The sequence below is a fragment of the Giraffa tippelskirchi genome, chromosome 8 (genome assembly GCF_054371585.1).
Source record: "Giraffa tippelskirchi isolate mGirTip1 chromosome 8, T2T-mGirTip1v1.2.pri, whole genome shotgun sequence".
Lineage (NCBI taxonomy): Eukaryota > Metazoa > Chordata > Mammalia > Artiodactyla > Giraffidae > Giraffa > Giraffa tippelskirchi.
In genome coordinates, this window is record NC_137282.1 from 100,554,573 (window position 1) to 100,571,263 (window position 16,691).

The following is a 16,691-nucleotide window of genomic DNA, read 5'->3' on the forward strand; positions in this document are numbered from 1 at the left end:
TCCAGTTTTCCCCTGATTTTCTCCATTTATTATTATTTTCCTCAAGTTTTCTGTATTTTCCCCCAACTCTGCAATCATCATATCTTGATTTTGTAATCAGAGACAGGAAATATTTTTTTTTAAACTTTTGTTACCATTGAAACACCAAAATTCACTATCCACAGATTAATGTCTTAATATTTTATTATATTATCGTTTTGCCTGATCTAGTACAACTAAGCAGAACATATGTTATTCAACAAAGTATGCCTTGGCCTAATGTCTTAATACCTCTCTTGTTTTTGACCCCAGTGATTGATGAATTTTGTCTTCACTGAAACTCAGAGTTACTCTCCTGAAAGTATAGAGGGGCATTGAGTAAGATCTGTTCAGTTCTATTCTTGAGGATAATGGACAGTTTATGGGTTAACCTAATCACTTGTGATTTAGTTTTTAGGCATCCCTGAATATTTGCAATGGATAAGCAGAGGATGGAAGATAAAAGACACTCAGGTTCAGACGCATTTCTGAGTTTCTCAAGTCCTAGGACTGTATATATAAGATCTGCATTCCCATCTTTTGGAGACGTGAATCAGTGAAAAGAGTTGATTAATATCCTAATTTAAAGATTTACAAGTAAAGTGTTGAGAAAAATAGTTTCAAGTGAAATTTTAAGAGCTTACTATGAACTAAAATCTTGGTTGTGTGTTTTTTTCAATTCTTTTTTTTTTGGGTGATCTCGAAAATTGTTGCCCTTGAAGCTGTGCTGATGTGACCTGGAAGACCTACCTGCTCCACACTCATTTCTATCCAGTGAAAGACTTGTTAATGGCCTTTGTGGACTTTTAATGTGTACCACAGAGCTCTTCTTTTTCTTGTATATGCTCTTACGTGTGTAGATGCATGAGTAAGAGTAAACTTTATGCATTTGTTAAGAGTGTTACGATCAGCTTGTAAACTTTGGACAGGCAAGGATCAGTTCTTCTGATGCATGTTGCCCCAGGATGATGTTGCTTGTGCTGTCCCTGTGCAGGACCTTCAGTGGTTTCCCTTTGTTCAGAGGACCAAAGTCATTCATGGATGTGATCCAGCCTGGACCCTCAGCTGCCTTTTGGACACTGTTCTCGCTTGCCCTTCACTTCCTTTTCCTGTGTGCTTTTTTCTGTTTGAAATGCTCTTCTTTGCCTGATTCATGTCTTAATTGCCAGCTTGGCTTAGAGAAAGCTCCTGGCAAAGAGTTCTCATCTTTGTAACCCTAATCATAGTTTTCTGTGTGAATTTTTTGATTGTCTTCCCCATTAGATTATATGTGTGTATGTCTATGTGTTTGTATTTTTCTGTTCACAGTCCAGGTAAAAACTTTTGCACATAGTTGACTCAGAAAATGTTTGTTGAGTAAATCGATGAAGGCAGTGGTGTTATACTTGAGAAATAAGTAAAAGCGGTGCTTTTACTCAGTGGCTGTCTCCACTGCCTGTCTCACATCTATCCCACAAAGAATATGGCAGTTTGTGATTTTTATTTATTGACTTTTGGCTGTGCTGGGTCTTTGTTGCTATGTGGGCTTTTCTCTACTTGCGGCGAGGGGGGCTACTCTGTAGTTGCAGTGCACAGGCTTCTCATTGTGCTGGCTTCTCTTGTTGTCTGCATGGGCTCTAGGCACTCAGGCTTCAGAAGTTGTGACTCCTGGGCTCTAGAGCACAGGCTCAATAGTTGTGACTCATGGGTTTGGTTGCACTGCAGTGTGGGGGATCTTCCCGGACCAGGGATTGAACATTGGCAGGCAGATTCTTTACCACTGAGCCACCAGGCAAGCCCAGTATGTCAGTTTGAAAATGTAGCTTGTGGCCTCTTTGGGCCACCCTCAGACTACCTAACGGTACTTTTTCATTGGTTCTCCTGTTAGAGGAACTTCCTTAGAAAAGTTTGAGAAGCTCCCTTACCAAGGTTAGTTGTATTGGTATGTGGTGTATATGACAAGGCTTGAGAAATTCAGCTTGTTAGGTGTTAACTCGGAGACAAATTAGCCAAAGGTTTTGAGAGGATGGTAGGATGTGCAGTTAGAGCAGGAGACTCACGCATGTGTGTAGGTTAGTTCTCTTCAGTCTTCTTCTCAGTTCTCTTGCACAAGCAGCCGTGTTCCATCATGGTAGGCAGAGCACAGCCTTGAACTAAGCTCCCGTTGAGGGTCACCGTGGGCTACATGAAGGTCCGTTTGTTACTCTCTGCATACTTGCCTACTCTTGAGCTTTTTTCTCACTTTTTTTTTTGGTCATGTCAATCTTTGACTCACATGTTAGTTGAACTCAGAAGGTGCAGACTAGAATGACACATGTAAGAAGTACCAAGTATCTGCCACATGAAATTATTTCTATTCCATTAAAGTGATGTTGGACAGAACTTGAACTTTTTATCTTGTTTAGTGTTGAGTTGGGAATCATTTCTAATTTGAAACTCCTGTTCATTTGTTATTTTATGTAGTGGAAGCCCTTCTTGTCTTCCACTTTTGAACCCCCAGTTCTGTGCTTTACAAGCATGATCCCCAGCCCTCAGAACAACTTTGGTAAGAAGGTATTCTCTTCGTTCTGTCGCTGAAGAAACTGAGACTTGACATGCTAAGGCACTGGTCCAGGAGCACCCAGTGGGTCTCTGCTAGACGTCTTTTCTTGCGGGATTTTTGCAGTGTCCCACCTTCTTTCTAAGCTTTGCTAGGGGCAGCTTCTCTGCCAGCACGTGCATAAGGGAAACCATCCAGAGACCTCCTTGGCCTGTAACACCACTCAAAATCCGACTTTTAAAAAGTGTTCCATGATTTCAGGGATGTGCTGTTTTATTTTTTCTCCTGGATAGTAGTAATATATGTCTGATCCATAGTATCTTCTTGCTTCTTGGAACTGTTACTATACTGAGTTAAATATAAATATGACTTTCTTCTTTACTGAGATTTAAAAAAAATTTCAGTCACAGTATTTGGTGACATTAATAGTTTGGCCTGAAAGAGGTACTGTTTTCTTTTTCATCAGTTCATTGATTTTAGTGGGAGACTTGGGAGTGATGGATATAGAAGATACTTCAAAGAGAATATTAGTATAATAGAAGCTGTGTGAGGCTGCTGAGGTGCACACAGCTCTTACTGGTGGGCAGTTTCAGGTGCTGGTGGGTTGTGTTAGCAACCCTGTTGATGGAGAGATTTAGTGGTTTGCTGAAGTACTGGGGACATTCTCTTCTTACTACTAAATTATAGCCTGAATACCTGTATAACTCTTAGGGCAGATCTTAAAATTTTCTTTCCTTTGGTTTTTAGGAAGCACCTCTGTTTGCAGGCAAGGAAAGACTAGATATGTCTTTCTAGGCAATATCCAGGGTCTTTCCCTTCTCCTGTTTCCTCCTGTGTGTAACCATGAGGCTATATAAAGCAACATTTCTGGAGGCTATTTAATCCACTTGCCTGAGATGCCAAGACCTTTATTTTTTCAGTTGAGAGTAGGCAGTTGTAAGGGTGTGCAACCTGACTGGCTAATAGAAGATTAGTAATAAAGTCAGGACACTACCCTTCCTTATAAGACATGGATTATTAGATTTGCCTTCTTCTGATCTCATTCCTGCTGACCCCATACCCTCTCCTTGCGTTAGTGAATTGCATGTGGGTTCAACTCGCATTGTATAGCTGGATGTGTCTGTAGCAATTGTAGCTTACTGTGTAGACTGGTCACAAGTTACAAGTTTGGCAAATCTTACATATTTTGTCATAGTTTTAGCACTTAAAGTTCCTTAATGTATGTGTTTTGATGATCTGATTTATGAATATACCATATTAAAAGGGGCTTCCCTGGTGGCTCAGAGAGTAGAGAATCTGCCTGTAGTGCGGGAGACCTGGGTTCGATCCCTCGTTTGGGAAGAGCCCCTGGAGAAGGGAATGGCTGTCTCATCCATTATTCTTGCCTGGAGAATTCCATGGACAGAGGAGCCTACCAGGCTACAGTCCACAGGGTCACAGAGTGGAACATGACTGAGCAACTAACACTTAACTAAAATGCTATATAATTGTTGAAATATTCAGTAGCCCTGCTTTTTATGAACAAGTTATAGGATGAGTAATTACTCTCCACAGTGAACAGTTCAAAATGAAATAACTGTGTGCCTAAAGTGTGATGTGACACCAGTTGTATTTAAGCCCCAAAGGTATGTAATTATCTCAGTCTCTTGCAGATACCCACAAGAATATTTATGCTTATGGCAAGAGTTTTATGTGCAAGAGAAAACACTTTCTGGTAAGTGAAGGAACGGTCCATTATTTTTGAGGGGCTCAGAGGTTGTTTTACATTAGAGGCACCATTTCAGTTTCCCTGTATTTCTTTAGGATGTTATTTAAAGTCATACATCACTGGATTCTAGAGTAAACTGGTATCAAACTATAAATTTCAGATATTAAGGTAATTTAGGGACTTTTCTCAAAGAAGCATGTGTATGATTTACAGTCTTCCTCTGTACTCAGAGACTTGTTATATACGTCATTCTTAGACTCTTGTTTTGACCATCAGTTGTATTAATTAAAGGCAGTAAATGTTATACTGTGGCTTCCTATTGATAATAAAATCTCGTTTGTAGTTTACTTAAACTTTTAACTTGTATACAGGTTGTCTGTCTGGTCTCATTCTATATAGATCATGAAGAGTAAAGGTAGTATCTCCAGCTGATTTATTCTTTCTATTTTTAATTCAGTATTAAAATAATGTTTTAATACATTAAAAATGTGACTGATACTTTTTGTTTATCACAAGTCTAATATGAGTAAAGACTTGCAAATAAAGTGATGAGGTTATATCAGTTTCTCCTTTCAGAGGACCAGATACTTCAGTTTGGGGATTTGGTTGTTAGTTATGGTTAAAGCTGCCCTTTCACAGTCCCAGGAGATGAGAATTCCTTAGCTCTGGGACTGGTAGAGGCCCATAGTGGCTGCTTGGGCTTCCCTTGGGCTAGAGAACAGCGAGTTGAGGTACTGCTGGCTCCGAGACTCCAGGTAAAACAGCAGTGATGGTAGCTTACCTGTTTACAATATGATTCTGAGAGGCTTTTTTTTTTTTTTTTTAATACAGTATTAAGTGGCAGGAGTGAAATGGTAACATAGTTTTGTAACTGTCTGAAATCAGTACAAATGTTTAAAGAGTTTAAAGCTTTAAATTCTTAAAAATACAATTCAAAAGTAATTTGTGAAAACAATATAGTAGAATACTACTACTATGCTAAGTATCAGTGTGTCCAAGAAGAGAGTGGTGAATTTCTGTTCATCTGTATTTGTGCTGTCTGATGTGGTAGCGTTTGAAATGTGACTCCCCTGAATTGCTGTGTGCTGGAAGTGTAACACCTACAACAGAATTTGAAGACATAGTGCAGTAAAAAGAATGTAAAATATATCATTAATAATTTGTTGAAATGATAATACTTTGGGCATTTTGGATTACATGGAGCGTATTAAAACCAATTTCACTTGTTTCTTTTAACTTTTAATGTGGTTACTAGAAAATGTAAAATTACATTATGTGGCTCACATTTGTCAATTAGTGCTGGTCTGTGGATCCTTTGGTCTCATAACTGTTTGTGCACACAGTTCTGTTGTTCAGTCTTAAATTTCTAAGGTAGAAAAACCATCTGTCAACTGTTTTCTAGGTTTGCGATTTCATTGGCTAAGTTATTTCCAATAATCTGATTCTAAGTCAATGTTATCTTTGTAGAAAAGTTCAATGGCTTGTTTCTGATATTTGAAATTGATTTTTATTTCTCGGTAAGGTATAAAGTAAGTGCTAAAATTATGTTAACTTTTAAAAACCATTGCTTAGAAACCTGTTGGCCTCTGTAATAATGTAAGGAAACTGTCTTAAAGGTTTGTTTTTTTCATATGAAGGCAGGAGGTTGGGATTTCCTTGCATTTCAGTGTCTTTTGGATTTTATTGTCCAATAAAAAAGGCAGTGATGGTTGCACATATCTGTGAATATAATAAAAACCATTGAATTGTATACTTTAAATGGCTGAATTGTATGGTGTGTGAATTATATCTCAATAAAGGTGTTAAAAAAACTAAAATAGCTTAAAAAAAAAAGGCCGACCAATGCAAGATGGCCCGTTCTTTGTGTTTTGTCTGTTGTAGAAGTTTCCAAAGTGTGGTCCCTAGTTCAGTAGTGTCAGCATCACCTGGGAGTTTCTTTGAAATGCACATTCTTGGGCTCCACTCCAGATATACTGACTGGGAAACTGAAGTGGGGCCCACCATCTGCGCTTTAGTAAGCTCCCGTGATTCTGATGTCAGTACATGCAGAACCACTGGCTTAATACACTGGTTAAGAGTTCACCCAGGAAAAAGAAAACCACTCTTTAAGTTTTAAAAACTAGGAATTCACTGTGATGACCTAGAGGGGTGTAGGATGAGGGATGTGGGAGGGAGGTTCAAAAGGGAGGGGATCTAAAATAGGTACACATATAGCTGATATGGGCTTCCGAGGTGGCTCAGTGGTAAAGAATCTGCCTGTCAGTGCAGGAGATCCAGGAGATGTGGGTTCCATCCTTGGTTCAAGAAGATCCCCTCGAGGAGGAAATGGCAACCCATTCCACTATTATTGTCTGAAAATCTCCATGGACAGAGGAGCCTGTCTTCAGGCTGCAGAGGAGACTGCAGTCCATAGTCTCAAAGAGTTGGATGCAACTGAGTACACATAAAAATAAATGGGAATTCAGTTGAAGGGCGTGGTTGTACAGGTGATGGAGGAGCTGAGACAGCAGGATAGGATGGTGTAGCAGCCTAGAGATTAACAGCAAGGGTGAGAGAACAGTGTCTTTAGTGGTAGGGTTGTGGGCGCTCAGGAGCCAGAGTTCCTCTGAGGAGACTGGAATCTCCTGGTAAGGAACTAGAGCCATGAAAGAAATAACAGGCACTGCTGGAAACACTTTCTAAAGTAGAGAAGGAGGAGGTGAAGTATCCTGGCTCCATGGTGCCTCTTACTTGCCCATTCTCCACCATGGTTTCCCAAAGGCTGAACCCAGAGAAAAGCCAGCTGAAGTAGGAGCCTGAAAAATGACATCTGCAGTGATCAAGTCTCCTGAGGTAAAGAGCTCTCATAGATGTGTGGAGATAGGCCCATGATTGACACATCTAGTATTTACACTTTAAAACAAAATAATACTTTGATATAATTTTAAAAATTTACAGGCATTTTAATACCAAAAAATAATCTCAGGATAGGGGATAATCTTCTTAATGGAATGAATTTAGCTTTATAAGCTGTCCTTTTATAGTTTCATTGTTGGCCAGGCAAATCTTTTCTTGGACCAGGGACTCACATTTCATGAGTTTGGGAAGTGCTACCTTAAACATTTAAGAGACTTCTTATTTGTTTACTCCGAGATCAGTTTTTTTTTTTAATTATTTTAATTGGAGGCTAATTACTTTACAATATTGTAGTGGTTTTTGCCATATTGACATGACTCAGCCGTGGGTGTACATGTGTCCCCCATCCTGAACCCCCCCTCCCACCTCCCTCTCCATCCCATCCCTCTGGGTCATCCCAGTGCACCAGCCCTGAGCACCCTGTCTCATGCATTGAACCTGGACTGGCGATCTGTTTCACGTATGATAATATACATGTTTCAGTGCTATTCTCTCAAATCTTCCCACCCTCGCCTTCTCCCACAGAGTCCAAAAGACTATTCTATACCTCTGTGTTTCTTTTGCTGTCTCGCATTATAGGGTTATCATTACTATCTTTCTAAATTCCATATATATGCGTTAGTATACTGTATTGGTGTTTTTCTTTCTGACTTACTTCACTGTGTATAATAGGCTCCAGTTTCATCCACTTCATTAGAACTGATTCAAATGCATTCTTTTTAATACCTGAGTAATATTCCATTGTGTATATGTACCACAGCTTTCTTATCCATTCGTCTACTGATGGACATCTACGTTGCTTCCATGTCCTGGCTATTGTAAACAGTGCTGTGATGAACATTGGGGTACACGTGTCTCTTTCAATTCTGGTTTCCTCGGTGTGTATGCCCAGCAGTGGGATTGCTGGGTCGTATGGCAGTTCTATTTCCAGTTTTTTAAGGAATCTCCACACTGTTTTTCTAAAACACTTTAGAACACTTTCTGGGATCAGTTTTAACCCTCCCACTTCCTAGTTGAGGAGTTACCAAGCTGTCCTCGATTGTTAGTGCCACCTTGTGGCAGGTATGGGGAGCTTGATTCCTCAATTTCTCTGCCGGCTTTTCCTGAAACACCTTGTATGTTTTTCTTTTCATATTTTTCCCCTTTCATTTGTTGCCTTAAACTTAGTTCTACCTTTTTACATGTCTTCTTTGCCTCCGGTATTTAAGTCTCCCACTCCTTAATTTTCCACTGTTCTTTCTTTCCCTTTCTTCCTTGTTGTTTTGGTTGTGATTAAACTATGGCTGCTAAGAGAAGGGTAGTCACAGTGATAGGTCTCTAACAAGGAAAATTCAAGTTGTAGATTTTTTTAAGTATAGTTAAAAATAGTCTCTTGAACCTTTTGAGCTTTTGAAAGAATTCTGAAGATCCCCTCAGAATGTCTACAGAAAGTCATGCATTTCCTCATCCTTTTGAATTAATTTTTTCCCAGACACTAGTATTTAACTGCTATCATTTGAAACAGTATTGTTTTGTAGTATTTATAACAAATGGAAGCTGTGAAGCTAACCATAGTTTCCCCCCTTGAGGGGGACTGTGTTCTGAATTCCAGCTGACTGATTGTCTTAGAATTCAACGGTGTGTTTAATGGTTCAAAATAAAATCTAACATTTATGAATGCAAATGGGTCTGGAATATATATTTTCTTATATTTGAAAGATCTGTGCCTTCATTCACTGCTTTCTTTGTATTCACATTCCAAAAATTAAGAAAAAAGTTGTTAATAAGTGAGAAAGTAGTATAGTTTTCCTTTCACTTGTAAGATTTTATAATAGGGAATGCTGCCAGTGAAAACTTGGAAATAGAGGAGTTCTGTTTCATGAGGTTTGATGGGAGACCAGAGTTACTGCTTTGTGTGCAAGGTGCTGAGCTGGGTGCTACAGAGCAGTGCTTCCAACCTCTTTCACCCCATACCACTCAGAAGAAAATACTCTGTACAGGACACCAGGGTGGGAGATTTCTAACAGTATAGAAGCTGCTAGAGGGTTGGTGGGTGAAGACCACTGGCCTGAAGGCTGGTCAGCCCTACCTGCTTGCTATCTCACAATTTTCACCTTTCATACTGGGAAACTGCTATTTGGAGAATATTCAAAGGGGTCATGACTTCTTAGTCTCCTGAGGAGCTCAATGCTTGCCGCTTATAACACAAGCATGTAGTATTGCGTGGGTGCAATGCTAGAGAAACTTAGGGGAGGTTAGTTCTGTTTGAGGTGGAAGGGCTCTAATAAAGGCTCTGTGAAGCGTGGAAGGTGTCCTACCTGGAGGGGTTGTTTTGTGCCAAGGTATGGGGGGACCAAAGGGCAGAGAGAGTTTGGAGGAACACCTGGGATTTCTGATGTGGTTGGGGTGTGAGATTTGGGGATGTGAATAGGAAACAGTTAATTGAGAGCTACTGTTAAGTAAATAGGCAGGGGTTGACTTCAGGAAGGCCTGTATGTGATTGAATGGGGTTGTGACCTTGGCACCACTGGTAGTAGTGATAGGATCTGACACCTCCCCTCCTCCCTTTAGGAAAATCTTCCTGGTCCTGTGTAGAATGAACTGGAGCCTGCAAGCAGATAAATCCTTGGGGAGGGAAAGACATTGATCCAGGCACAATAAGGAATAATAAAGGCTTGTGCCTTGGGAATGGAGACTCTGAGGACTCCCTGAAGTGAGAACTGGCATATTGTGTTTACTGACGTGAAGACAGGTGACTCTGATTCGGAGCCTGGTTGAAGAAAAGGCTTATGGGACCATTTTCAGAAATCGTCTGTATGCAGGATAAGGAACTTGATTTCAGATGTGCATTTTAAGATCCTTGCAGAGTAATAGTTGTTAACATTTATAAAATGTCTTCTAGGGGCCAGTTACTGATTCAAGCCTTTACTTTAAAACAAAAGAAAACAAAAATACCTCATTTTAGTCTCACAATAACAGTAAGAGTCTGTAGATGTTATCAGTTAGTGTCCAATTAGGAAAATCAGAATCACTTGATGTTTTAAGCACAGAAGGATTTAATGCAGGTAATTAGTTACATGTTAACTGGAAGGGCTGTGTTGTAGGGGTGGGTATTGGAGCAAAAGGAAGAGTGCTTGTGCGCGCACATGCGCGTGCGAGGGGTGTCAGTGAATGTTGAAGGAGCAGAAAGGGGCGGGGATGGTACTCAGATGACAGCTGCTGCAGAAACTGCCTGCTCTGCAGATTTGCTGGAGATGCTCATTGGTTCTGTTGCTTTGGAGCCACCACAGAAGCTGCGGTTGTCTGCTGCACTGGATTAGGGTTACCACGAGAAACAGGAAACAAAAGAAGACCTTTTTCCCTCACCTTGCAGTCTTCTTTCATTGTTTCCCATGGGCAATACCCAATGGGAATCTAGTTGGCAAGGGAGTTTAGAAGGTGCAGTGTACAGACTTCTAGCCCCTTTTAATGAAGAGAGGAGGTGAGACCCAACAGAAAAACCAGCCCAGTGGGTACTGTTTTCTCCTTACCATCCTTGGTGTGGAAACTGAGGCTCGGAGAGAGTAAGTCGTTCTCCTAAGGTCACACAGCTACAACTTGGCAGAATTGAGATGTGACTGTAGGTAGGCTGGTTTCAGAATCTGTGTTTTCAGCTGCTACTCTTTGACCTTCCCTTCACACATGGGCATTGTTTCGTTTTTCTAATTGCTGAGCATTTCAAATGAGTAGGTGTTTCCATTAATTTTGCTTCTCCTGCACTTATTTTCCTTTTGGTATCTTTACTAGCTTTAGTTTTTTGTTTCCCCTTCTGGAGCCTCTCCTTGTGATCACCACTGATTTTATAGCCAATGCCATGTGTTATTTCAATTTTTATTTCTCCTTAACCTGTTTCTGGCTTTCAATCCTGATACCCATTTGTGTGGTGACCTCTGTGACAGCTTTGACCTCTGTGGTGCTAATTTGCCTTGTGTTACCTCTCTAAGGCTCCTTGGTTTTCTTTTCTTTTTTCTCTTCCCTTTCCTTAAACCAGCGCCATCTCTTGGCTTGAGTTTGATTTCAGTGTTTTATAAGAAGCTACTTAATGTTAATTTCATATTTAAACCAGAACCAGTAGAGGCTTTGGGTACCCAGTTCTGTGGCTTTTTTCTTTTTTGTGTTGTGAACTCACAGAGGAGTCTGAGCATCATTCCAATTTGTCCTCTGCTTTGTACATAGAGGAAAAGAGAATCGGGAGGGAGGGAGAGGGACTCATTTTGAGTACATACTGTGTGCCAGCACTGTGCTAAGTGATTTAAATGCACTGTTTCATTTCAGTTCACCTGTGTTAGATGGGGTGTTACCCTTATTTTACAAAAGAAGACTGACTCCTTGTGATGAACCAGTAATAGAACTGGAGTTGAAACCTTCATCTGGCTTACTCTGATGTACTTTGCTCTGGAGCACCTGGGACACGCCCCCACTTTATCTGCTAAGGGAAGGAATTGGGCAAGATAATTATAAGGTCCGTTTCAGTACTGTCATTTTTTTTTTTTAACAATTTTATTTATTCACGTTTGGCTGTGCTGGGTCTTCATTGCTGCACTTGGGCTTTCTCTAGTTGTGGCAAGCAGGGACTACTCTTTGTTGAGGTGCATGAGCCTCTCATTGCAGTGGCTTCTCTTCTTGCGGAGCACAGGCTCTCGGTGCGCCGGCTTCAGTAGTTGCAGCGTGCTGGCTCAGTTTGGTGTGGTGCATGGGCTTAGTTGCTCCATGGTATGTGGAATCTTCCCAGACCAGATTGAACGAGTGTCCCCTGCATCGCAAGGTGGACTCTTAACCCCTGGACCACCAGGGAAGCCCCAGTACCATCATTCTGATTCTGTCACAAACTACTTGTCCTTAGCAGTAGTTGCTTCTAATATTAAAAAAGGAAGTTGCCATCCTACTCTAGGAGATGTCCTGTTTTATTGAAACCAAGAATGCTAATGTGATTCATAAAAGTTGTGAAGTAGGGCAAAGGCACTTCTAGTAGTCACAATGATAGATCTTCGTGTAAGTTTCAAGAGAGCCGCATTACCTCCAAATGAGGCTGCTGCCCAGAACATCAGAGGTTGTGGTTGTTATTGACAGGGGCTCAGGATAATAGCTTTGGAACAATTCTAGTCTAAACAAAGGATAACCTTGTTGTTCCATTTTACTTCCTGCTGAGAGCATTTGCTTCCAGATTATTATGAATCCCCTTTTTTCCTTGAAGGGAATTTAGTGTGATATTTGCAAGAGGACAGTGCAAATATATTTTAAGGATAAGATTTATTGTAATGTGGTTTGACATCTTTAGAAAGCCAACGGACAGCCCTAAAATGATTAACTGTCATGTGATTTGCACACATGTTGTCTTTGGACGTGCAAAGAGGTTGTTTAAATGGGTACCAACATCCTCTCTTGATGTACAGTACCCACCATAGAATACTTGAGCAGGTGTTCCTAAATATGTGTATATCAGCAACATAAATGCATTGCCAGGCTCTGTAGCATCCATTAACTTTCTTTACTCATAACCATCTTGCAGCTTTTCCTCATTCATACCTTATTTTTGAAAATTGGGAAATTGAAAGGGAGATGCCTCTTTTTTAACTTTTAGTTTTATTGGCTTTCTCTACAGGAAAATCCTCAGCTCCTTGGTTTTCCTACTTCCTCTCTGGCCATGCCTTCATTTGGTTTAGGTAATTCTTCCTCTGTTGTGCCTCAGTGGTAAAGAATCCACCTGCCAATGCAGGAGACGCAGGTTTGATCCCTGGGTTGGAAAGATCCTCTGGAGAAGGAAATGGCAATGCATTCTAATATTCTTGTCTGGAAAATTCCATGTATGGGGAACCTGGTGGGCTACAGTCCACAGGGTAGCAAAGAGTCAGACACTGATGAACCTGCAGGTACTCCCTCTATCCAAGCTGTTAACTGTTGAAGCCCCAGGGTTTGAGGTTGGGCTCTTTTCTCCTCCCTCACGCCTTTTTGCTCAGTAAGGTCAAGTACCTCTTGAGAAACCTGTATGCAGGTCAGGAAGCAACAGTTAGAACTGGACATGGAACAACAGACTGGTTCCAAATAGGAAAAGGAGTACGTCAAGGCTGTCTATTGTCACCCTGCTTATTTAACTTATATGCAGAGTACATCAAGAGAAGCGCTGGGCTGGAGGAAGCAGAAGCTGGAATCAAGATTTCTGGGAGAAATATCAATAACCTCAGATATGCAGATGACACCACCCTTAGGGCAGAAAGTGAAGAGGAATTAAAAAGCCTCTTGATGAAAGTGAAAGAGGAGATTGAAAAAGTTGGCTTAAAGCTCAACATTCAGAAAACCAAGATCATGGCATCTGGTCCCATTACTTCATGGGAAATAGATGGGGAAACAGTGGAAACAGTGTCAGACTTTGTTTTTTGGAGGGCTCCAAAATCACTGCAGATGGTGATTGCAGCCATGAAATTAAAAGACGCTTACTCCTTGGAAGGAAAGTTATGACCAACCTAGATAGCATACTAAAAAGCAGAGACATTACTTTGCCAACAAAGGTCCGTCTAGTCAAGGCTATGGTTTTTCCAGTAATCATGTATGGATGTGAGAGTTGGACTGTGAAGAAAGCTGAGCGCCGAAGAATTGATGCTTTTGAACTGTGGTGTTGGAGAAGACTCTTGAGAGTCCCTTGGACTGCAAGGAGATCCAACCAGTCCATCCTAAAGGAGATCAGTCCTGGATGTTCATTGGAAGGACTGATGTTGAAGCTGAAACTCCAATACTTTGGCCACCTGATGTGAAGAGTTGACTCATTGGAAAAGACCCTGATGCTGGCAAGGATTAGGGGCAGGAGGAGAAGGGGATGACAGAGGATGAGATGGCTGGATGGCATCACCGACTCAATGGACATGAGTTTGGGTAGACTCCAGGAGTTGGTGAAGTACAGGGAGGCCTGACGTGCTGCGATTCATGGGGTCGCAAAGAGTCGGACATGACTGAGTGACTGAACTGAACCCCAAAACTTCCTAATCTTTGTTCCCAGATCTGATTACTGAGCTGATTGCTTACTTAACTCATATGTCTACCTAGGTTTGGAAGGTATTTCAAGCTATTTTTTTAGATCACACTACCTCCTCCCCAAAGTAAGATATTTATATCACAACCCAGTACACACATACATTACTATAAAAGAAACTAAAAGTTTTCAAAACAGTAGTTACCCTTAAAACATACCTGTTTGTGATGTTTTCAAAAGTATTCATTCTTTTAATTGAAAAATGTTGTCTGTGACCCACGACATTGGTCTCTACCCTGTTCAGTTCAGTCACTCAGTTGTGTCTGACTCTTTGCGACCCCATGGACTGCAGCACACCAGGCCTCCGTGTCTATCACCAACTCCCAGAGTTTACTCCAGCTCATGTCCATGGAGTCAGTGATGCCATCCAACCATCTCATCCTCTGTCGTCCCCTTTTCCTCCCACCTATAATCTTTCCCAGCGTGTTAGTTGATTGCGAATCACTCTTTGAAAAACATTGTTCTTTGGCCACAGTAGATATTTGAGATAGTTCATGTTGTGAGGAGCCTGCCACATATTTGGAGACCATAAATATTTAGAATGCAATAAATAATTATAAAATGAAAGAAGGCATGGACTGATTTCTTGCTTTTCTCTGTATCAGGAAGCCAAAGTTTCTTGGGCTGTTTCTGCGTTTATCTAGGTCACTGATAATCCAACCACTAGCTGGATGACCTGAAGAAATTGCATTTTTGTCTTTTTTCTGAGTGAGATCTGGATAAATCAAATTATTAATTACTTTAAAAAATCTTAAAATGAAACCAATCAGAATTCTCAAGTCCAAAACAGATGTCTGCCCCCCCCCCAAATGAGATTGTGGTAGTCCTAAACAAAATATGAATGTTCTGAGTGAATCCCTATTTTTCAAAGAACTGAGGTAAGTCAGTCTGATTTCAGTTTGCTTCGTTTTCCTGAGGTTCAAAATGAAAAACTGTTGTTGTTTTTACTACCTGTCCAGTTAGTACATCTCTTAAACCTGCTTGAGCAAAGCTGCTAAAATGAAGAAAAGTATTTTCTACATTTTTAACTGTGTCCTCCAGTCCCCACACCCACAGGGACACCGTGTATAGAGAAAGTGGTTGGTTAGAGCTCTCTGAGGCCGACCAAATGGCAAAGGTTCATTACAGACAACAGCACTGGTTGAAAAGCCTGTCCCACATAAGAGTCACCATGGAATCAAATCCAACTTTTGGTTACTCAGGATTATTTATTAATTTATTATTTAGAGTTGGTAAGGATGCTCTCAGTCATCTTCTGACATGTGGAAATTGTTGGATTAACAGAACTCCCATGTAATAAGATTTTATAGGTACTTAACCTTGCACGCACACTTCTGCTATAAGCTCACAGAAGGTTGACTAATCCGTTGTTCTCAGTCTCATCTCTGATCTCAAAGTATTCTCATATTTTAGACCCAACACAGCGTGTATTCTAATGAAGCTTCAGGAAATAGTTTTGATGCTATAGAAATTTACATTTGGCACTGTAACTTAAATCATTAGTTGACATGTGGGGAGTGTGGTAGACCCCAGGATGGACCTAGAAGTACTGTGCTAATAATATGAACACTAGAGGTTTAAGTCATTCCCGAGGGAAGCTAAAATACATTTAAAGTTTATTAAAAAGATACCCTCTTATTTATTAACATTTTGGTATTAACTTTAGAAATCAATATTTTTAAATAGTCTGTATATAGCACATTTTCTCTTTCAGAAGTACAGTAGCACATTGTTTAACTTATGGACTATCCCACAGCCCCCTCCAGATTTGAAGAGAACCTAATCTCAGAATTGCAGTTGGTGGGGGTTTTTTGTATTTCCTTTTTTAAAAATAATTAGAGTAACCTTTATGAGGGATCAGAAAATTATGACCCATCAGCCAAATCTGACCTGCCACCAGGTTTTGTATAGCCCACAATAAGAATGGTTCTGAAATTATTTTCATAGATGCTATAGAAATTTACGTTTCTATTATGGGAAAAAAATCAAAGGAATTATGTTTTGTGACATGTGAAAATGATAACGAAATTCAGATTTCAGAGTCCAGAAATAAGATTTCATTGGAATACATCCATGCTCATTAGTTTACATATTGTCTGTGGCTGCTTTTTGGTACAAAGGCAGAGTTGAGTAGCTGGGAGAGAGTTTATGGTCTGCAAAGCCTACAGCAGAAAAAGCCCTTGACAGAAAAAAATTGCTTACCCCTGGCCCATATGTTTTGTAACCCTTTTGAATGTAACATGTTTCATCAATTATATCAGTGAATTTGATTATTTTAAGAAGTTCCAATGTGGAATATCATGTTCATAAACATTGGTAATAAAAACAGTTTGGAAGTTAAAAGCATGACTTTGTTCCTATTTATATGCAATTTGTATACCAGCTTCTTGGATAGGGAATGGATGACTAGCTGAATGTTTGGAAATGGTAGAAATGCAGCAGGGCTTTATATAGTTGCTGCGATAAGAGTGGAATAGTCTAAACTTTGTTTCAGATTTGACAAGTTTCCT

At 40.3% G+C, this 16,691-nt stretch overlaps 1 protein-coding gene across 2 annotated transcripts in view; it reads left to right on the forward strand.

The window, feature by feature from the left end:
- The window catches only part of ZSWIM6 (zinc finger SWIM-type containing 6), a 205,118-nt gene that overhangs the window by 16,029 nt on the left and 172,398 nt on the right, over nt 1-16,691 (forward strand). The window lies entirely within an intron of this gene.